We start from the raw sequence: 23,945 nt of genomic DNA on the forward strand, positions 1-23,945 counted from the left end.
TGTTTGCCACACCAAACCACTCATTTTTGGCTGTATGGAACAGCTGAGATAATCTGCAATAATTTCACTATTTTTCAGCTTCACTGCAACACAAGGTGTGAAATGACCCACATCAAAAAAAAACCTAAAAACCCTAAACAACAAAAATCCACCCACACATAAAAAAATGTCAAACCGTCAAACAACACTTTGTTTCTTTAACTTTTACCTGCCACTTCACCAGCTGTTAAATTGTAACATACACACCCCACTGCCCAGCAGTCTCAAGAGTTTTAACCTGAACCAGAAAGATGCCTGTCCTTCTCATAAAAGACAATAAGCAAGAATGTTTCACGGAGAGAAACTGCCTAAAACCCCATTAGCTGCCTTCTCTTCTACTTTTGCAGCAGCTAATTACTTGCACAGTCAATAGTCCTCACAACTACGTTAGCACCCTGTTTACAGAGTCACTAACTGAGGAGAAGGCAGCGAGCAATCAGCCATTCTGTACAACTACATTTATGGGGGAGCAGTAAGGGACCAGCAGCACTCCCAGGGATACCTGCACACTCCCCCGGTCCCAGAGCAGACAGCTGGGGCTACAAAGGGGCCAAGTGAAGCTTGGGTCACCAAACTTCAGCTTTGGCCTTGATCCTGCATGAATAAATTTGATGTTCTGCTCTCAACACTTGCATTCTTTAGGGAATCTCCAACTAAAACATTTGAAATCTGCAGAGGAACTCAAGCCAGAATGACAGATAGGTATTAAAACATGAACACACTAATTTCTGCATTTGCTAAAGTTATGGATTAAGTGATTTGATACCGTGGATAAAACAATCCTTACATTTCCCAAAGATCTAGGAAGAGTCTGCATTGAAATATATCTGTGGAGCACTAACTTCTACTGATGCTTGAGAAAGATGCTGAGATCAACAAATCCTCATGATATTTTTTCATGACTTCACAGTGAGTACTGATACTCCCAGATGTGCCAGGAATAAGCACCAACTCAAGACACTTAAAGTTTATTGTTTTATCTTGAGCTGCACAAAAAGACAACTTCTGATACAGAGAATATATGTCACTGGAAAGACAAAGTGTAAATCTGCTTTGTCTTTTCTCCAGAATATTTTTTTCATGGCCTGTGGAATTCTAGCCATTGGAGAAGTTCAGGTGCTCATTTTAAGTCACTGCAGCCAGACATTCCTTACTTTGAGCTTCAAAAACTGTTATGGCCACAGACCTGCTGTGATTGCTTGCTTGAGGGTGCACTATCCAAGCAGGAGCCACAAACAGTGCACAAATCCCCATTATTCTGTTTGTCTGCATGTCAGCAAGAGAGAAGCAGGAGATGACACCACGTTACTCAGGAGAAATGGCTTCTGTAATGATCAGCAGTATTGCTGGAGGTGCCTAGGGATGCTTCAAAGGGAGAAAAAAAAACAAAAGAAAACTGCAGTGTAGAGACCATCATCCCACATGGGTCAAAGGAAACAATACTGAACTGATTGAAATCTTCCAACACAGTGACACAGTCTCATGGGACACAGAAACATAAGAGGAGTCTGATGGAAAAAACCCAGCAGAACAGGAAAGGGTGGAGATGAGGAAAACCTAAACTCCACAGGGAGCTGATCAGGGGAATGAAAGAGAAAACCAAGACCTCAGGTTGTTGCACATTTTTGAGATAAAGAAAAAAAATACAGTGATGTGCAAGGGGTTCAGTGAGATGCAGAAACAGAGCCAAGAAAGCAGAGAAATGCAGGTGTGAAAGACATGGCATAGGTTTGTGTGAGAAATGGGGGAAGCAGGCGAAACAAGGAGAAATAAAAAAAGAAAGCCAAAGACTCTCAAAGGATTAAGGAGGCATTATTAAAACATAAGGTGGGAGGAAGGGGGAAATAAGGAAAAGCTCTACTAAATCATCCAGAACAGCAACAGAAGAGGTGCAGCTATCACAAACAAACTGTGCTGGGAAGAAGCAAGGTGGCTCTCTAGTTTGCTGTGTCAGACTTTCTACTTTTTGCTCAAACTGTAACCACTTTACATAATTTCTCAACTCTTTCTGCTTGAAAATAAGCTTTTAAAGTAAATACATGCTTATAATTCAACTTTAGAAACTCACTTTTTAAAGTACCATAAATTATTTCCATAGAATATTTCGGTATTTTGCCAAATGAAATACTGTTTCTAAAGCAATCCATAGGCAGAATTTAAGAGTCATTCCACATACTTGGCTGTGCTGTATGGAGCATTGCCTGCACTTCCAGTGCTGAAGGAGAAGGGACATCTCTGTGGCTGCCAGTCCTGGTGCTACAGTAAATTATGCTGGCTCACATGTGACTCTAAGGCCAGGCTTTGCTGAAAGAAATTAATGATAAACAGCAGTTTTCAATTCTCACCTTAGCCTGTGAGAAAGAATACATGCATTGCCAGTAAGCCAGCAAAGAAGGAAGTGAGAACAAGGAGGTGATGCCACAGCTACAAAAAGCTCAAAATGAAGAAATCATAAAAAATTTCGTGAATTGAGAATTCATATTGCAAGATGCCAAAATTTAAAGAGAAGAAGCAGAGAGGGAGAGGATAAAAGCTGTAGGAGAAAAATTAGCCCCTTCCAAGACCCCACAGGTTCCACTGGCCCTTGTCACTGGGTGGAAGACTGTGGCCAGCAGGGACTCACTGATGATGGCACCTAAAGTGTGATCATATTTAATGCCCTACTGAACAACCTGTCTGATTCAGGCCACAAATCTGTGCTGTAGATTAACAGTTGTGTGTTCAAAGTTTTTGTGTCCATATGACCATGCTCTGAAATGTCCAAGCCTGGTAAAAGGTTCCCTAATAGAGTGAGATGAAGATTTGAGGGCTAACTTATGGGAGCCATGCACCAATCTGTGCTTTACTCAATTTTTTAAATTATTTTTAAAACATAGCTTTTTTTGTATGAGGATAGGTGAAAACCTGATGTTTTAAAATTCAATTGAATATTGTTTAAAAGATTCCTTTGTAGCTGGCAATAAAAATTAAACTTGGACAAGAGAAATTGTGTCTGAAACTTTAAGGAATAAAGGCTTATTTCTCTTTTAAACTTTTTCCTTATGTTTAGCTGGAAATCTTCAGCAGACAGAGCAAATTTTTAAATAAATAGTCCTTGAATTGAAGATCATTGCTGTATTCCCATATGTATGCACCCTTCCTTATATTCCAGTGCAATTTAATTCTCCTTCCTTTCAGCACCTATTCTATATCCAACCTATGCCTGTCATAGCCTAGCAATCTAAAGACATTTTAATTCCCAGATGGACCCAGTAGGGCAACAGATTTTGTTGCCTCCTGTTCTCCTGTGCAATCACATAAATGGTAGTTGGAGCCCAAGAAACATAACTGCCAACTGCACACTTGGCTGTGGAATTCCAAGAAGCACTTACACATTTGGTAAATAGCTCAAGTTTGAAGAAAAAAGCTAGAATAGAATTCCCTCCCTGGAGATTTTGGCCTTATGCTTGTACAAGGATAGGCAGAAAATGTTTCAGCACTATTTTGTAGTAATAAAATACAATAAAACCATTTTGCTTTACACTTAAACATTTACATGTATGAATAGTGCCTGAGAAGCTTTTTGAATTTTTATCAGGAATGCAACACTTACAACATACAACATCATTGAGCTGGATGTGCTATCGTAATCCATGAGCAAACAAAGTTATGAGGCTGAAAATAAGGAACTTCTTAAAGCCCTTGCCAGTGCTTTTCTTACTAAGCAGAGAACTGTGCCCTCAGAAAGAGTGAAGAGCAGAAAAGAGCAATGTGTACTGTGTTGGATTTTCAAAGAAAAAAGTTTGAAATCTACAGAGGTCACAAGCTTAAATAAATATCAAAATAAAGGAGATTTTAAAAAGTTCCAAGTGGTCAAGGAGTTAAAGTGCATCACGACAGATGTCTTTTGGTCCCACAACTTACACAAAAGCATGCTCATAAATACTAGGTGGAAGGCCAATAGTCTGCCAGCATTACACTCACCCTTCTTTGTAATGTTTCTCAGGTACTCTGAAAGCTTTTTGAGCTATTGTCCTTATAAATTTTTTTTTCCCTTTTCCATTTTTATAATCCACCCTCAGACCAGATCATAAAATATTTTGGTTCTACATTTTTACAGCCTCCTTGTAACAAGGTATTATTGAACTTAATCCCCAAGCCTGGCTGCCCAAACAACAGCATTGAAGAACAGTTTGAGTGAGATAACCTGGCCCAACACAAAGAGGTGTAACAGTGCTGGGATTATGTCACCCAGCACCTTTTTAAAAAGTGGAGTAACAACATGGCAAAGACTGATACTCTGCCCATGAAAGTTTTGGGAGGATTTCAAATGGAAACATGGCCACAAGTGTGTAACTTCACTGTGCTCACTGGCACATTGTTAGGTAAGAAATAGAACTGCTGAGAAGAAGTGGATTACTCTATCTCTGACAACAGTGACATCAATAGGAGAGACTGGCTTTAGCAAACTAGAGGAAATCTGAACCTATTCCCACTCTAAGAACTTTTCATTCTTGGTTAATCTATCAGTTACACTACAGAACCATCAAAATGAGTGAGAGAAACTCATGATTCCCATTAACTGAGATCTTGAACTGAAGCTGATAGGAGAACTGAGAAAAAAACAGCAAATTAGAAGGAAAAGCCGGTGGAGATCTCCAAGAAATATCCATGAATGCAGCAAGTCACTGAAACAGGTTCAAGCAAGAATTTCATACTTATATATATAAGCAATAGGAAACTGAGCTGCTGAAATGAAAGATGAGGAAAAAAGATACCAGTTTATTTTAATCTTACAAGTTAGTGGCACTGACTTTGAGCGATCTCTATTTTAAAAGCTAAGTGAGGAACACCAATTCAGTTATCAGATGAAGACTAAGTTATCAGTTACAGAAATTTATAGAATTTTACACTCCTAAAAATAATACATCTCTTGGAAATTATCTGCTTCATATGAACAACCAAGAACAAGATTTAATAGATTTCATTATGCTGAGGCAAACATGTTGTTTGAAATAATTTGTGGAATTACTCTCCAAGGCCAGATGGCAAAGGGGATCACAGACTCCTAACTGAAAAAGAGCCCCAGACAGTTTAAACTTATAGAAAGCTATTAAAATGTGAAGAAGACAGAATGAATCTGGAGCAGATTGACAGTTTGGAAAATGAAACAACAGAATGTAACATTAGTCTGGGTTAGGGGGGAAAAAATAAGGAGAAATCTGCATAATTAAACCAGACTAAATTTGAGGCACGACCAATAGAAACAGATGAAGACCAAAGCAATGTCCTGTCTTCGGAAACTTCCTGTAGCTCAAGCAGCAACTCAGTTTTGCCAATACCTACAGGAGAAGTAGAACTTTTTATAGAGAAAAGGATTTATGCCTGCTCTGTGCAGTGAAAAGGACTTTCTTCCATTGGCTCTGAAGCCTGCTGTGATATTTCTGCTCCCTGTTCCTAACAGTTTCCAAACCTTTGGATTCATTGCAGATGTGCTCCTCTCTCTCCTACTCCAACTCCTAGTCTAGAAAAACCTCTCCTGGCTGAGCTTTTCCTTTGCTGAAAGCAACTGAGCACTCCCTGCAGAAGGTCTGCACGACCCAGTGCGGCAGCCAGAACCAGGCTAACAGTTGGCTTCCTCCTTGGCTGTGCAGTCACACATTTAAAAAAAATAACAGACTGTAGCACACAGCAGATAGTGAGCAAGAAGAACATGTGCACCATCCATGAGAATAACAAAAAGGGTAAGAGCCAGGACCCCAAGGAGTTAACATATCTTATAGAAGTAATTATTTTTTCTGATATGTATATGGAGTCAGTACTGAGAACAAGGATTATGACTAGAGTGTGATACTGTGCTTTAAAACACAGTTGAAGAAACTTCAGCTTGAGGAGCCCCAAAAGAATGCAGATTTGTTTTTATATCCTAGAAAATGAGGTAAATATTGGTTCCAAATTACCAGTTCCAATCTCTATTGCAACTTTATTAGATAATAGTTATTGACCATTTAATTTCAGAAATAAAATCCTCTCTTTGCAAGATGCCATGTGCTAGTTAAGAGACTGTCAGACAATACCATAATTTGCCTGTTAAGAATGTAAATCATCAGCAAGAGAACATGATTTTTAGTTTATCTTAAGTTCATGGCATCCACAGTGTTTCAGCCTATGGAAAATAGTGGTCAAAATTTGTTTGAAAACTTGTTGATGTTCACTTAAAAACAATGACGAATGTCTATGCAACTTGGCTATAAATGAGAGCATCACTGTCAGAACCAGAACTGTCAGATGTGAAAAGTTGTTTAATAGCAAATTTAGAATTTTGAACTCAGTAATTGGGTGTTTTGCTCAACTATAAGGCAACTGAGACAAACACAGCACTCTAGAAATGTTTTAAATTCCTTACAGAAGTCAAACCCAGATCTTGATATACTAGCTATACAATCCTGTGATAATTTATCTCCAGTTACAGAAAAAGGGGTGAAACAGCTACATTACCACAGATGGTTTATTGACATGATTGTTAATCAAAGACATGCCTGTAAAAAGCTAGGAGATATCTTTTTTTCCACTTTTGAGAAGTAAAAACCTGAGAAATATTCTGAACTTCCAAGGTCCAATACAAAACAGAGGTTGAAAAGCAAGTACATTGGAAAATACCAAGGGAATGGAGCAATGCAGGAGGAACTTGAAAAGCCTGGCAGCTTTTGATACATGTGTGTATTGTCAGGGGGCTGATTTTTTTTCCTCTCATGAGGAAGAGAGAATTACTGGCCTTTTAGGAAGCCTGCAACCTCCCTTGCACAGTCTAGTTCAAACCAGTTGCTATGGAGTAGTGCTGTTGTAAAGGGAAGACAGAACTCCCCATTCCCATATATTTTCCTTTTAGGGGTTGTTATCCTCCTTGTTGTGTGAAAGGCTCGATCTCTCAGTAATAGCTCCACATTTACACTGTGATGACTGAAGAAGGCACTACACCTTCCAGCCAGAGAAATAAAAATACCTTTGTGCAGGACAGCACTAATAAAACCAGATTTTCCTCAAGGCAGAATGGAGGGTGACTTTAACCTCCTCAGAATATAAAGAGTAACAGAAATATTTATATTTTCATATAAATAAAACATCTGAACACTCAATACTGCTCCTAGTTTTAGTGACTAACCTTTTGATTGCCTGAGTGATCTCTTTTCTTGACCATAAATGAGTAATTTACTTCAGGTTGACAGTCTTAGTCAATTTAGAGGTAAAATTTATTTACTTGGATTTATGCTTTAAGCAGATTTTTGAGTGTTGCCATAGCTAATGATGAGTAACACTCTGGAAGAGAGATAACACTCCTGCACCAGGATTTTCACTGAACTGTAGCAAAAGTGATCAGGATGAGGTAGGTATGGGGTGTGCATCCTTCTGGGATTTAGCTGAAGCTGCCCACTGCTGAATGGCAGTTCTTATGGTCACAGCTCTCTACAAAAATAACTATGGCTGAACAAGAGTTCATTCTCAAGTAAAGGGCAATAAACATGTTGGAAATTATCCTTCCTTATTCTTCAGATTTGGGATTTATCTATACAGTGTGTATAGAAATAAAGCTGGGGGTTTTGTTGTATCTTTTTTAATTCACCTAGGGACTTTCAATAATGTGTTTCCAAATTTTTAAAACTTATTTTTACATTTCTAGTAAATCTTCTTTAGTAGGTGATAATGATTTGGCTATACAGTACAGTATTAATTTTACTTTTTAACAGCTTCCTAGTTTTAAAAGATTTACAGTTCCCTTTTCTTTCGTTGCAAGCACCTTTTCTCCTGTCTTTCAAACAGTTCTTTATTGTTTTGAAGTCTGGTATTTCTGGTCCTTCTCTCCCATTTTGTCCTCATTTTTAAAATTTGTTTTTTAATATTGACAATGAGGTTAACACTTAATTAGGGTTTCAAAGAGAGAAAAGAATCCCAATGACTTGACTTGAACTTAGCCAAAACCTACTCATTTGCTCAAAAGTATTATAGGACAGCAACCCTTTATAAGTAAATCAGGGTCTTCTGAATGAAGGAGTGGAGGGAACCAGTGTTACTTTCCTTTAGGACTCCTAATGTAACCTCTTGAAATGTTTAATATAATTTCAGTTTCCATAGGCAACTAATTCTTCAGGAATGTCAACCAAATCATACATCTGAAATTATCACCAGAGCTTCTTGATTCACGTAAATTACTCCAAAATCACACATAAGAGTAGTTTCTTAAAGTAATTTAAGAGTCATTTCTGCCATAGATTGTCAGCAAAAGCTGAAACATGAAATTGAAATGTTTTCTCCTTAAGCTTTTAAGCATTTTTAGTATGTGACATGATAATGTACATCAACAGATGTACATTTGGTACAGGAGCAAATCTCCTGGTGCTGCACCTGGCCCAGGTCTCCAGACTTGGTTACACATGGAGTCTGCCAGTGCTCCACCACATCCTATTTCCAACAGTTTATTACAACTTAAATACCCATTCTATACCCCAGCACCAGTCAGAAAACATTCCTAGTATCCTTGATAACTGACCCCTGGGAAAAGCATGGCTCATGTAAGAGCTTTATTTCAGAGCTTTTGTCTCCCAGCTTCCATTATTTCACTGCCAGTATTGTCATCATCACTAAGAGATACAGACCTTTTTAAAACAATCTGAATGACCTCTGTCTCCAATTCTTCTTTAGAACACAATGTATTCATCTCATTTTTTAACATCTTTCAGTTTTTAGCTAAGTATTCATTTTAAATGTGTGTACTGTCTGGAATTAAATTAGAGAGAGAAAAGGGCATTTAGAGATGACTGAAAATGTACCTCTCAAGCTGTTTCTTTTTCTATTTCCCAGCTAATCTTGCTGAAAAGGTGCTTAGAAGATCTTATTTTATAGGCAAACACCATTTTTTCTATTTCAGTATAGTTCTTTGTGTGTCTATCATGCTACACTTGGAAAGCTTGAGGAAATTCAGAGCTGCACTTAAACACAGGCGATCTGGGTGTGCAATGGACAGAATTTTCTGTATGTTTATTTGTATTTTTCTAATTGTTCTATAGCAGGTGCAGATTGCACGGCAGCAGTGGCTGCAGTTAACAAAGCAGCTTTTCCTGTGGAGCACATGAGCAGGATTCCTAAGGGGGAAAGCCAAGCCAGTGTTCCAGTCCCTGGTGGGATCAGGAGAACAGACCAGGCAGGACCTCAAACTACTTATTAGGAGACCCTCAGAATGAAACTGATGTGATTCAATATCTGTGCATGGCAGGGATTGTTATTCTGGAATTAACCTAATCTAAACTAGGACTGTCTATGGGGCCTGGCACAACCACTGAGCTTGGTTGGAAGTCCAAAGCTGGCTGTGTTTCTCAGTAATTTTCTAAGCCTTCTCTACTATATCCTTGCTTTTCCACCTGCAAACAAGACCTAATCTTCTGGACATGTATGTCATGAAGCTGCTCCCCCAGAGACTTCATCTTTGCTCCAGAATTACTTGGGAGCTTTACACTTTTGCAGCGTTGTTGAACAAAATATTAGCACCAGGACGGGCTGGGTGCAGGACAGCATTGGAACAAAGTCAGTGTAGTAAATAGGATAAAAGGAGAGATTTAATTTGCCTACAGATGTAAAGCACTATTTCTGCTGTAGTGAGGCAGCAAAGCAAGCAGTACTCCCGAGGCACCACTCCATGACACGTTTGGAAAGCTGTTGCTGAAATATCCTACACCATCAAAGTTAAAATATTTTCACTCCCATAAATCTCTTCACAAAAGGTAATACCAATAAGGCTTGCTTGACTTGCAGCAATCCAGGATGACACATCATGCCCTAGATCAGGCAAGAATTTCAACATCTCCCAGAGCTCAAGTCAAAATCTAAGTCTCCAGGTTATAATCACACATACACAGACTTCTATTCTTCCTGAGCACTGTTCTTCACCTGGAAATACTGTCAGCTTCAGCAGGCTCTAGAGATAAGCCAGTTCTATTGAGTAGGGACTGACATCTCAGGAATACCCTAATTATAACAAGGTTTTGCATGTTATATTCAAGAGACATTTTTGTAAAATCATTTACTAGTTAAGACAATAAGGAATATAATTAATAGCTATATGGCAAGATTTCTGCAATTTGTAATTCCCTAATTGCTATTTTGGATTTCTAACTGAACATCAAAATGTCATAATCTAGTGCCACCAAACACAGAACACTTAAAATGTCAGTGAGCAAAGAAAATGACTTCAGAGAATGGGGTTCAAGAAGTACAGATCTGTGTTTTAAAATGTACAGTTCCTGATGGCATGAATTACATTATGCAGAAACAGCTCTTCTCAGTGCTGTATACTCAAGATTAGAGACTGCAAAACGCCCTTTTCAGAATCACAGCTCTCCACTTCCCCTGCTGAGATGTCAGATAGACTTGGGCTAAATTTGACGGCAAGTGTTCCAGGTCCCGTCTGTCAGGTTGTCCCATTCTTAATGAGCAGCACACTGATGAAAATACCATGTAAACAATGAAACAGCACATCAAAGAGGTGTAAATGAACTTGCTTCTGCAGGATTTTCAGTCAGAGCAGGGTTTGGGACTTCTAGGCAGGCCTGCAAAGCCCCGCTGTGTCCCTAGAACATAATTGGCTCCTGAGAGCAATGCATACATGAGGCACAGCAAAGTAGTTTAGGAAGGTCTTTCAATAAACTTTCTATAAATGCAACTCATTCATTTTAATATGAAGCCTGTGGTTCCAGTGGGTGGGCTGTAAGAAAGAGCTGTCTAAGCCCTTGCTCACTTGGTTTCCTGTAACTAACGCCGTCACTGCTGGTACGGCACTCGACTGCTTTGGACTAAAGAACTCACAAAGACCATCAAATATTCTTTTGTGCATGGATGTATAGCTGTCTCCTAAATCTCCATTCTCCAAAATCACCACTCAGAAGGATAGGTGCAGCACAAAGGCTCCCAAACAGTGAAGAAGGGAACCCCACAGCTCTTGCAGAGATTATATTTTCAAGAATGCTGACAGGTTGATCAGCTCCTAGAATGCCTGGGCCACCCTTCCAGGCTTCAGTGACTTAGTGCACCTAATGAGTTATGGATTTTAAGTTATTCTGCAGCTTTACAGTAGCTGGCTTAGTCCCTGGCTTTCCAGCTGAGGTTACAATCAACACAAAATAATGGCAATTTGTGATCCAGGCAGGCAGTGCTCACTGTGCTCCCCCCAGCACCCATGCATGCACTGTACCAGGGGGCCTTCACAGGTACCACTGTTTATATCCAGGGCCTCAAGTCACACTCTTTATTGTGCTGAAGTAGGTTTTAATTGACACTACTACAGCACAAATCACTTTTCCATTACTATACCTATTTATATTAGTCCAGGAGAGAGATCACTGAGTTTGCTTTATGATATGTACAGTGTAGTGCATGACTTCACTGCTCAAGAGGCTCACCATACATTTCAGTGAGTTATCCTCCAGATTACTAAGGAATAGGTCAATGCAGTGCCCAGATTAACTGCTTCAAAAATAGTGTTCAAATAGGAGCTACAAGGAAAAACAAAAGGACATTTACTTTGGGAAAACAAAAGAAAAAAGAGTAAACACCACAGATTTATTTCTAGCTAATGTCTTTAGTTAAATTAGCATTGACATTAGAACCATGGATAAATAGCAAAAAGATTTAAGCTCTGGAATGACAGATCAGTCAATCAAAATTAACTGAAAAGAAAACAAAACTTTCTTAGTAAATAAACACATCACCTAGGAGAGTATGCTACCACTTCAAAGATTACAGATGTTTCTAGCAAGACAATTAGCCCAGCTGTTTTTCTGTTCAGATCACTGCCTTTTCTATGACTGTACACATTGCAAGTGGTCAGAGAGGAATCCCAGGGCACCTGCTCTGCAGCTATTTTTGCATTGTTTCAGCCTCATCCATAAGAAGGAAAATTGGTCTCATCATAGTCCTTTTCTGTTTGAAAGGATCGTCTTTCACTGTGGGGAAAAATCTCTCTTGTTGAATAAGAGCATCCATCATAGTTTAAACAGAATTTCAGGAATGACAGGTACCTTATTTAGATAAGGTGACACATTACTGCTTCCTCTTTCTTCCTTTTTCTTATACAGTAAGATCTATATGGAGAGTAAATTACTCTATCACACCAAGTAAGTATCAAAGTCAAGCTCCATTTTCTGAGTTTCCTATTCCACATCCCCTTGAATTGCTCATCTAGCTGTTTGAAGGACATCTGAAGTGGATTTCTGGTTCCACTGCTCTCAGTATCAAATATTTCTGTTGGCTATGCTGAGTGATAAAGCTTACTGAAATCCTTTTTCCTAGGAGAAGGTTGCTGGCAGGAACTGGATTGCTACTGAATTGCTGTTACTGCCTGTTAAGAATGGAGACTTCAAAAAAAATGAAACAGCTATAAATATCACCAATTTAAAATACTTTTTACACGCCTTCCAGATTGCTTTAAATTGTTTTCTTTAAAACTGAAAAAGATTAATGCACTGAATAGAAATTAAAGCATTTAGATTACTTTGAAGCCCTTACTGGCATGACCAGTGCACTGTGAGGCAAAGGCCACCCCAGCCACAGGATTTAGCCCCAAAGTAGGGCAGTGCAGCACCAGCTGCAGAACCTCCTTCTTCTCAAACCTGACACCTGTTTGTCATCTCTCTACTTTTACAGCGGTTTTGGAGGTGAAACTTCTGAACACAGCCTAGATGGGCAATACTGGAAATCACAGAAGGAGAGGCTTTCACTGACTGCAGGAACACAAACTGTTAAATGGGGCCAATTGTATGACCATCCTTTTCCCACCCTTTTGTATGGGAAAGCTGAGAATTACCTGGATCCTGATGGGAAAGGCCTGACCTGACAGGTTTCACAGACAATGTTTGACATCCCTGGGTAACTTGGCTCCTATTTGCTACAATGGGTACTACTAATGTGTGACTCAGTAAGCTTGGAAATGGAAACAGGAAAAGCGTAGTGAAATGAACTTTACCAGGAAATGGACTCAGCATTATATGCAATGAAATATCTGAACAGTTACACTCATTGCCCCTCTACAAAAGTCAAACTTATTACCCTGTGGAAAGGGTGGACTGAAACAGAAATACATCTGTTCCGTAAAGCTTTGATGAAAGACTCACTCATGATCCCTGGAGGTGATTTATGGAGGATACATGGGGATGGGGAGAAGACTGAGAGTTAAACACTACCTCAAACAAGGATTTAGCTGCAGACTGAGCACACCTGAAGTAAGTGCCATGCCAGCTTAGAGAAGTAACACACTGATGTAAAGCCCCTTGGCCCCTATTATTGGAGTCCACTGCACCTTCTCATCTGGCTTATCTTCAGCAAACCTATAGGAAAGCCTTAAGAGCTATGAAAAACACCTCTCAATGGTCCTTGGGTGCTTTCCACAAAAATTTTTCATACATCCTGTAGGAGCAATTCCTTTCATCCAAGTACAATTTACTCACAGAACAAAAATCAATTTTTATCAGTACTCTGCAAAGGGGCACATGGACTGGAAAGGAGATAATACAGATACATGGCAGATTCAGGGAAGCAGAGGTAGGAGAAATATTTAGATGAAAAATAAAGGCTTTGCATCTCATTGACAGTGCCTAAAGTACAAAGGCAGGGAGCACAGTCACACTGAATGCACATGCCATTATGGAAAAGGAGCAGACACTCATCATGAGCAGGATGGAAAGCACATGGATCCAAAATGCTGGATTGACAGAGAGCACAAGTCAGCAAGTTTCAGAGAAGGAAAGATGAGGTACCCAAGTCACAATTTCAGCTGTGGAATGAATCATGACCTGCAATAAGGAATCTGATGGACTTAGTGAGCTTGCAAGAGCTCAGGGAAGGAGCAGAGGTAGGCATCTGTTTTGTTGGTTTTCCAGCTGCCAAAATGATTTTCTCATATGCCTGTTGTGATCATCTTGAATCCATGTCCTTGCAAGGATGACCAACATGTATGTGAATGTCTAAGGCCTGGGGATGGAAACATTAGAAGCTGTATTTAAATAGAAGGAAATAAGCAAAATTCTGTAGCTTTTGCAAGTATATGCATACATTCTTTTCCTGCTTATATGTGCACTGCAGGCTTTACTGGAATGGGTCCTAAACCAGCCTAAATTGTCTTGTCATGGTTTAGTTTTGGCCTCAGAAAGTTTGAAATGAATAATGCAGGACATGTCAGGAGCTCCCTGAGCCTTTGGCCACAGCAGGATGCACTGGGTGGAATTGGGAACATTTGGCAGCAGGGGGAACCAGAAGTGACTTGATAGCAAAGGAAAGAAGGATATCAATGGATACAGAAGTACAAATTTTCTCAGGAAGCCCTTGGCACATCAATTATAGCTGACAATTAACACCCCTACTCAGCCAGCCAACCTACAGGGATTTCACAAGCTGCCCCCATTTGTGGCAGGATAAAAGGAAGAGACAAATAAAGGAATAGGCAGTGAATTATTTTTGCACCCATTGCTGTTGGACTTTTGCACAGTTCATCATCAATCTTAGCAGAGAAAGAGAAATTGCTGTAAGAATCCTAATTCCAACAAATGTTTTAAATTATTTACTAAAATAATTTTAATTCATGTTCATCATGCTTCCTGGCTGGAAAGGTATGAGGGCTGTCCTCACGACAACTCAAAAAGAAGTCTAAGACTTTTCTATAAATGACATTTCTATAAATCCAGCTCAAGAGCAGAGAGAGGTAATAAACAGTTAAGGAGTCTGGCTCACAGGGCTTCTTCTGTGTTTCATTCCCCAAAAATACTCACCATTAAAATGTTTTAGCTGAGATTTTCAAAGCAGTGTGGGCAAATTCTCTGCACATCTCACATTAATTAACAGCAAGTGTGTGGGTAATTCCCTGTAGTACTTTGATAATGTCAGCTTTTTTTTTATACCCATTTAGCATATCCACGTGGAATAGGATGGAGGAAATGTGTACAGTGGTTCCAAACTGCACCTCAATAAAAATTGCCGTTTTGTTCTGACCTTATGAGCCTCTGATCTGTTCCAACAGAGGGAATCTGAGCATCTATTTTGGGCAGACCCAAAACCAGGAAATAAATGTTCTCCATTATCATGGTGATCTGAGCCTAGTCAAGTATCTCATAAAAATATTTTTCTATTTAGAAGGCTTGGGGGAAGGTGAGGGGAGTAAACCCTTCTGTTTACTCTTAGCTTCAGAAAAACCCACTGGGAGGGACTGCACAATTAACATATTAATGAAGGCTGGCCTCAGATGTGATGCCTGAAAGCAATTATGGGCAAATTAAGAATATAAATGCAAGATAAACCTGTGCCTGTTTGGGACAGAAGGAACATAAGCTGCTCAGCACTGAAACAAGACTACACATTTTTCCTTTTCCATGGGGAAGGACTCCTATCTTACTTTGCTTGGAAAAGGCAGCATTGGTAATGTTCTCCATACCAACAGCAAAAGACCAATATTACTTTTGCTGGTTTGTACAATGATTGCTGAGCTGGATGTTAAAGTTCAGACACCTAAAACCTGGACATGTGGAAAGCCTTAAAGTCTCTACTCAGCTAAAGTGGAGGAAATAGGTAATTTTCCCATATTGATCTCTGTACATGATTGAATTGAATCGTATGGTCATAATTTTTCTGGGTGGTTTTTTTGGTTTTGTTTTGTTTTTCAATTGAGGGGGGACATCAATCACAAACAATAAGAAGTTTTTGCATTAAGTCTTAAATGCATTAATGGTGATAAAATTCAAACTAGCATTACAGAATATCAAACTGAAGAGGGTGTAAATGCCTCCACCAAAAGAGACTCTGATTTTCTATTCCTCATTAGCACCAGGTGAAGGCTACAAAAGAACTGGCTGGAAAGCAGGATTTCCAGTCATGGCTGATTTTGTTTCACTCTTCTAGGTTACAGTCCAATTCAGGCCAAAAACTAACATGTGCTGAATTCCCCAGGCCCTGCAACCACTTAGTGATATTGATGTTCCTGTCAGCTTTCATGACCAGAGTGAAGATGACAATTTTGCTGAGGAGCAACAGGAAATGATGGCTCTCAGGCTCCAGCAGCAGAAGACTGACCAAAGTCTGAAGCTCTGGCAGCTCCCTGCATCCATACCCCTTAAGACAAACCTTCAGAAACCCAGGCACTCTTCACCTGGCACCCTGCTCCAGGCTTGGCAAGCACTTTCGCTATGGACATTACGAATGAAATATTTAGGGCTTAACAAAAAAGCATTTTTATATGAAAGTATTCAGCCAGCTCTGTTATCAAAAGCCTTTACAACTAAAAACAAAGCCAAATACAAAAAATAAAAAAAACTGGAGGCAGGGAAACCACATTTTTGAACACTTAGACTTCTCTCCAAAACATTTCAACACATATGAATGAAAGCCATCAAGCAGGAGATGCATTTTTAGAAAGCAAAGGCAGTGGAAAGTTGTCTTCCCAACCCACAAAAACAAAAGAAGGTAGAATTAAATTAACTAGCTTAGTTACTAACAACATCACTAATATTTCTCTGACTAGATGTAGAACATTTAGTTCTATTGTTTATTCTTATTGTCTATAGTTGTCTATTTTTGTTTCTTTCTACTGAAAAAAGACAAGGAGCAAGCTCGCAGAAGCCTCCCTCCTTGAGATCAGTTCTTGTAAAACTATCTAAAAGATGAGTCTCTAGATTAATGTGGGGTTTTTTATTATTTCTCTGTTTTAAACTCCTATAAACAGTGTACCTTAAAGACCAGGTAACTGTGGCCTCTATTGCCTCTTCATGTCTTTTGCCAAAGCTAAACCTTCAAGCCCAGAAATTCCTTTGCTGAGCTTTGACAACCTTGGCGCTATTCCTCAAACAGTCCTTTGGAAAATCACCAGATGCTTGGCCATCTATGGAATGCATTCCCAGCAGGGGCTTCTGGGTCAGCCCCAAACCTGCCTGTTAACAACCCCCTGCTTGGCTCCCACACCTTTGTCTGTATCTTATTACAGCTAACAACAGACAACACTCTCAGCATTTTTGCCAGTAAAGGCTTAATGTTTTCTTTGCCAGTGTCCCTACCTGTGATTTTTCACTGAGACACAAAATCTTGTTTTCCAATATACCTGCTATTGACACTAGCAAGTCAAATATATTCTCTTCTGTGCAGGGTTACTGAGATACCTTTTTTAAGTTATTACATCTTATTTTTGCCAGCAGAGATTCCAGCGTTTCTCTTCCTGCTGCCGTGCAGCCTGTGAATCAGAATTGCCAACAGGGTCTCTGCTCCCTACTGGTTTGCTCAAAGATCTCCACAGCCAGGAGAAACCCCCTGATGCTGAAATAGTTTTCTATGTAAGTGTAACACAGCCTCCCACTGGATGGCTACTGGGGAGCCTGGCAGCACAGCATCAAGGAGCCAAAGCATGTATCTAACTTGGAGATCCAGAGGCAGACAGCTCACTCAAAAATCTTATTGCCTCTGACAGGCTGCAGAACTATTTGATTCATTTGTTTGGAGTTTATGGCATGTGCTGCCTGTTCTGCCTTCAGGTACAAAAAGGCGCAGCCAGGCAATAGGGAGGAATCTGCCTGTTCACCTCAGATGCTCTGGGTCAGGCAGTGTCTTCCAGAGGGAGGAGAGACTGTCTATCCTGAGAGCAACACATGAACACAGCGGGAAAACACAGGCAGGGATGAGCCAAGTGACTCGAAAAATGGGATTGCACTGAGGGAAGCGAAAAACATTCCAAAACATTCCTGAGAAGCAAGAGGGAGACACTTTCTTAGCATGCAGGGATCCGTAACCTTCCCTGCAGGGGCTCAGCTTCGTGTGAAACAACCCACAACTTGCATAACCTGGGCTCAGACTTCCCAGGAACCAGCTGTTGTAGAGTATGCAGACAAAAGCCATTAAAAGGTCAGCCAGGAAGAGGTAAAACTTCAAGCAGAGATTAGATTGTTGAGACAGGGATGGATTGTAGTTCAAGACAGAAAAACACTGATGTGAACAATTATGAAGTCCTATAGAAAAAAAAAAACAAACAGTTGAAGGATGGTAATTTATTGATCCTGAAGACCAGTTCCTTGAAGAGAGCCACAGATTTTTACAATTTGTAGCCTGACAACTGCATGACAATAAAGACATCAAAGGTGGTGAGCAAATTAAGGCCCACCTTTTAGTTATCTGTAACATATACCAGTTTATATTATCTGTTTCTTCTGTGGTTTTCGCCATTACATTGCCTGCCTTTGCACATGGTTGAATCACTTTGAGCACCTTTAAAGTCTTAGAAAGTTGTTGGGCCAGAAAGCAGAGCTAGAGGCAAGGATATGTCCAGCCATGACACAACAAGGAATGAACATGTTCCTTGTTAAAATTTATTTCATCTGCAGAGCAAAGTATCTGACTTTTCTCTGTATAAATATTCCTCTTTAAATATATTGTTCAGGTTTTTTTTTTTTGTCTACTGAGACTCCATTGTATTAATTGGAGGCATTTCCCCTCAAGGCTCTGGCAATATCAAGTTCTGTGGCACAGCTACCAAGTTTTTGCCTTTCCCCCCCCCTTGTACATGAATGTAAGGACTTAATGCTTCTCACAGGTCTGCTGCTACTTAGTTTTGTGATAACCCCCCAATTAAAGAAAAATATGGTGCCAGGGTAGAATCTGACTGGCTCAAATCACTTCATGTCCACTGGCAGCTTCTTGTGAAATTCTGGGCTTTAGCAGAGTAGGATTAGAGCTGTCTAAGTTTTTCATACTGAAAATGCTCCTACACATCAAATATATCACAGGAGTTATGAAAGAAAACCAAGAATATATTTGCAATGACAGGTAAATACATATATTTATATAAATGAAGCAGAAAAATAGAAACAACCTTAGCAAGCAGCTATATTCCATGGTTGTGTACAAAGCATTATATACTCAGGCTTTGGAGCTGAGAAAAAAGTGGTTTGTATCAAAAGTTTCTACAATTATGGATCATAATTGTGCATGATAATATGAGTTACTAGCATCAGCCAACAAGATTTCTGTTCCCTTTTTTTCTTACATCAGGTGGAAATGAACAATTGCTTTATTTGTTACCAATTTAGGAACAGTAGGTAAGTAATTATGTCTCAGCAGCCTATTGATTCACCCTTTGGGGACATACAGAGAAGACTCTGGGCCTGGCATCTGTCAGAAGGAGCTTCCAAGGGAATGGGAGAAGGCAGCGCTGGAGCCTCTTTTTCCCAGGAACCCCAGGATGCAACACAACACATCCCTCCCTGTCCCCTTTCTGTCACCTCCCTTGTGTCAACAGCATGTTCACAGAGCTCCAGGGAGAGGTGCTGCCTCTGCTCCTGTGGGACTGCCCCTCAGCTGTGGCTGTCTTCACATGCTCAGCATGGGAACTGAGGGATCGGCTTCTCCCTTAGGCACCCTGTGCTCCTACTGACACTGACTTGCTAAACCCCTTCCTCAAACCATCTCATGCCTTTTCCTCCTTCTGCTGCAGCACAGTCTGACAGGGGAACCAGCCTGTAAAGGGATATACCCCTTACCTCTTGCTCACACACTGCTTGTTTGTGAAGAAGACTGAAGAGAAAGTAAAATTTGATTTAAAAATCCCCCAAACTTTTCCTAGCATATGCCTATAGGCCATGGGAGTGCAAAGCCGCTGATGTAGTTCCCAGAAGCAGTAATTTGGGAGTAGGTCAGTAAGGCTTAGAGATAAACTCCTTGCCTGTTGTAAAATATATATCTGTTTATTAAAAAATACAATATACTGTCAATCTCTATACTGAAATAAGTTATAAAGCATTTAAAGTACCTCCATACTGAAATCCAGTGTGACAAAAGGCATTGCTGGGGTTAGTCCTGCTCCTATCAAGTCTTACACAACACTGAGAAGTTTGAGAAATCACATGTTGATCTGAAGCCCTGCCAATCCCAGCAGTTGTTCTAACAGATGGGACACAAGCCATGGTCCCAGGAAGAGCTCTGGGACTGTCAGATACAGAACATGTAAACTCAAGAGTGCCCTGTAGCTCTCAGTGCCTGAATGTCCCCAGCTTCCCAAAGAAATCTAGTCACTGAATTGTGCACAGAATTAAAATATTTCAATGACATAATTCTCTCTCTCTAAAAGGGGCCATTTATCACAGTTTACAAATACAAACTTCCAAAAACTTGCAAGTTCTTAGAGCATTAAACATAAAAATTATAAAGAATAATCTCACTAACATTAGTATTTTCTTATCCCTATACATTTTCCCCCAGCACAAATCTTTTAGAGGGTAAATGACAGCAGAGGTGTTTGCAGTAAAATAAAATATATATTTAAGAGTGATACAGATACTAAACTACTGGATCAAGCAAAACTACAGTTCATTTTAAAGCAACTTTCATCCAAAAGTGATGATAAGTCTAGAGTTAGAGGATTTACACACTTAATTTAAAATATATTTTTCATTTTCAATTTTTGTATAAAAATTATTGAATTAATTTATATTTGGTGTGGATTAAAGTTATTTCACATTTATATTTTAACTTTCAGCTGATGGCAGTACTTTCAGTGGAAAAACACAAAGAAAACACAAAGGGTTGTTGATGAAAAAGGTGACTGCATGAATTACACCCTTCATGAGAAGGCTGAAGAGATCTGGCCTGTCTGTAGCTTCTTGGTACAAGTAAGAGACAGAAGAAGAGTGTAAGAATGCATGTTCCCAACTGTCTGTCATCTGGATTTACTTCCAGTGGTGAAGAAAACAAATTGTCTTTGTGCTTTGGGGCATCATTTGTCATGGGCTGTTATCTAAAGAAACATTTCCTGCTTCAGGAACACCTTAATGCAGAGTAAAGGTCTTTAAAAAAATAAAAAAAAAACAAATTGAGAGAAATGTCTGTGATGAGCAAACTGAAACAAAAAGAAAACCTAAACTCTTGTTTGCATTATTAAAAATCTCTGAAAAACCCTTCCACAATGCAAGCTTGATATCGCCTGTAATTGCCAAACCCCACAAATTTGAAAATCTGCATGAAAGGACATGAGTTCCTAAGACACATTTGGTGCTCCTTACATGATTTGTTATGTTGTTACTTAAACCATTCATGACAGAGTTATCAATATGCAGCTTGTCAAATGGAGCTGGGACATGTGAAACACAGGAACACCCCCTAATAATGATGAACAAATACTGACATCACTGATCTTCTGCCACTTTTCAAAGGTATGTCAAGATGTACAACGATGGGGGGAAAGCAAACTTCATTTGGTTCCTGGAGTAGCTGGTTAATGGAGAAGGAGGACGGGTTCTTCTCCTGTGAGGGAGCATGAACTGAGCTCAGGGAACACAGGGAACTCAAAGGGCAGTGCCAGTGCTCAATTCACTTCCTCTCTGCAGAATCCTTCAGAATCTGCCAGTAGCCCCAGATTCCCCATCAAGCTGAAAGTCATCCCAGATCAGGGTGAAAAGGTGGAAAACGTAATTAGAGCACAAGAGACATGCTCACTTTTGTTTCCAGTTCTGCTCAGTGAAGTGGGAAGTGATCACAATCTTCTCCAAGCTCCCATGTGGAAAGGTGTTGACTTGTCCCTTGGCAGGTCTGCTGTATCTTTTTTGAAGGTAAAGCTTTTCATGGTGATTTTGGATCTGAAGGTGCAGGTTGCTTTGGGAATGACTTGTGGCCAGGGAGACCAGTCAATTAACTTGCTTGCACATCTCAATGAACAGAGAATGCATAAGAAAACCAAACCAAAATCTTTTAAATATTTGTGACAAGTGTTAAAGGCAGGGCAATTTATAAATCACAAAGGAAACAGGGAAAAATGCCAAATACTACATCCCTCCTTAAAAAGAAATTTCAAGTTCATCCCTACACAAAACTACTGATTGTGATGTATGAGATTTGTACACATAAATATTTGGGGACTGAATTTAATTGATACTATACTGACAGTGAAAAATCAGAGTTTGAACAGGGGTCCAATTTTCACAAAGACATTTTGCCACCTGGCTTCACAAGAGAGGGAAAAAAAGCTTTTGATAGAACTGTCAGGTGATGATGAACTCAAGTTCAAATCCAACAAAGCGTAGCTTAGCAACTTTCTGTGATGAAGGAATGAATTTAGTCTGGTGTCTGACTGAACCCTTACGCTCCACATTTCTCTGCAAGAATGGCTTTCTCTGCCTTATTCACCACTGAAAATAAGTAAACCAGACTTTTAACTGAAGCTTACCAATATCTCAAATGATAAAAAGCAACTGTGGAGCAAGTGCATGCTTCCTGCCAGTGCCAGCCTTTGATTTCCCCAGGTGCTACTTTAAATCATAGCTTTTCTCTTCATTTAAATATTGTCAAGAGTGAGCAAGGTGAACTTTGGTGTCTGCTCACCAATACTACACTGAAGAATGGGCAGGAAGCTCAAAACAAATTAAATAACTTGAAAAGGCAAATCATTGTTGCAGCTCAGCAGCATAGCGCAAGAGAGCAAGTCATTTATAGCATTTTGATTGTTTCCTATAATTTAAACTTCGAAAACATTAATAATAATGCTTGCTTCATTGAGATTCCCTTTGATATATTGTCTCGTACCTGCAATGTTTAATAAGGATGTCATAAACTGAACAGTTTAGGCTTTCTCTGGCACTTATTTTAGCAGAGAGCATGGAAGCACGAGTCTGATAAAGGCATAAAAGTGAAAGGAAATGAGAGACAAGTTTCAAGGAGACAGACAAAGCAAGAAAGTTTGGGAGCTGCTCCTTTAGAAGACATTCCTTATCCTTTATGACTCACTCCAGCTCTTTCATTTCACATTTAATACTAGAATGGGAAAAGGCAGAATACCTAATTTTGTCTTGTATTTTGAACACGGTCTGGCTGAAAGAGTTGGATTCTAATTCTTTACCTACACAAAGGGTGTCAAAATAGCCAGATGTTTAGGTAACAAGGAAAATGCAGCTAATTATACCTGCAAAGAGCAACCCCCATGCCAGCCCCTCTGGAAAACTGCCTTAAGGGAGGACACATGCAGGTGTTTGTGCTGCAGGACAGGTGGCAGCTGCACAAGGGGCCTTTTGCAAGGGCAGCTGCCATCTCACCACTTGGCCTGAGCACAGAGCAGGAGCTGCAACACAAGCTCAGAGCTCAGCTCAGAGAGGGACAGCTGGGGTACAGGCTACAGTGCCTTCCTTGAGGGAGATGTTCTAAAACATTATGGAATAACATTATGGGATTAAAATGGCTACCTGCTGGCAGATACAGCAAGGAATGCTGCAGAGGTAACAAAAATGATCTCTTCTTACAGCTTTTACTATGCAGAGTTGGGATAAATCTTCTTCCTTGGGCTTTTAAAGAAATTTCATATCTAAAGAGAGACACGAGGGAGGAACAAACCAGAATTAGATTTTCGTTTAGGTTTGGTGTCCAGTTTGATCAGACAGTGTTTCAAATTAGGAAACAGTGAATAGGAAAAAGTAGGACCATGAAAACAGGAAGATATTAAATTGTTTGTGCTAGAAAAATGTCTGTTGGCTGTTGAAGAGGTAAGGAAGCCCTTTAAAAGTAGGTCTGCCAAAACAAAAGTTCAGCCCAGAACACTGTAAGGAAAATTTCTTTTGGGAAAATAGGAAGGAAAAAAAAGACAGGAAAGACCTAATTAAAAGTGAAGGTCTTGCAGTAAATAAATGATTAAACTTGCTTCAAATGTGTGTAGAAACATGATTCTCTAAGAAGAATGCTAGAGTTACAGTGTAGGAAAAATCCCCCACAAAATTTTTAATTTTTTTTGGTTTTTAATGGAGAGTAGTAAAAAAATCCAACTGTTTTATGAACAGAGCATTAAAACACAGAGATGCCTGCCTAATCAGTTACATTAGAATCCCTATGGCTTTCAGGAGACACCTATATTAGTTTGGATTTAAAAAAATCCAATGAAAATA

At 39.6% G+C, this 23,945-nt stretch overlaps 1 long non-coding RNA gene across 1 annotated transcript in view; it reads right to left on the reverse strand.

Moving 5' to 3' along the window:
* Window positions 1–1,160: 1,160 nt before the first annotated feature.
* Window positions 1,161–23,945, reverse strand: part of LOC135450564 (uncharacterized) — a 95,279-nt gene continuing 72,494 nt past the window's right edge. Inside the window, exons 2-3 of the long non-coding RNA XR_010441095.1 lie at window positions 2,216–2,343; window positions 1,161–1,404 (exon numbers count right to left, since the gene is read on the reverse strand). This is a non-coding gene — a long non-coding RNA (uncharacterized LOC135450564). The remainder of the gene's footprint in view (window positions 1,405–2,215; window positions 2,344–23,945) is intronic.

The sequence above is a fragment of the Zonotrichia leucophrys genome, chromosome 7 (genome assembly GCF_028769735.1).
Source record: "Zonotrichia leucophrys gambelii isolate GWCS_2022_RI chromosome 7, RI_Zleu_2.0, whole genome shotgun sequence".
NCBI classification, from domain to species: domain Eukaryota; kingdom Metazoa; phylum Chordata; class Aves; order Passeriformes; family Passerellidae; genus Zonotrichia; species Zonotrichia leucophrys.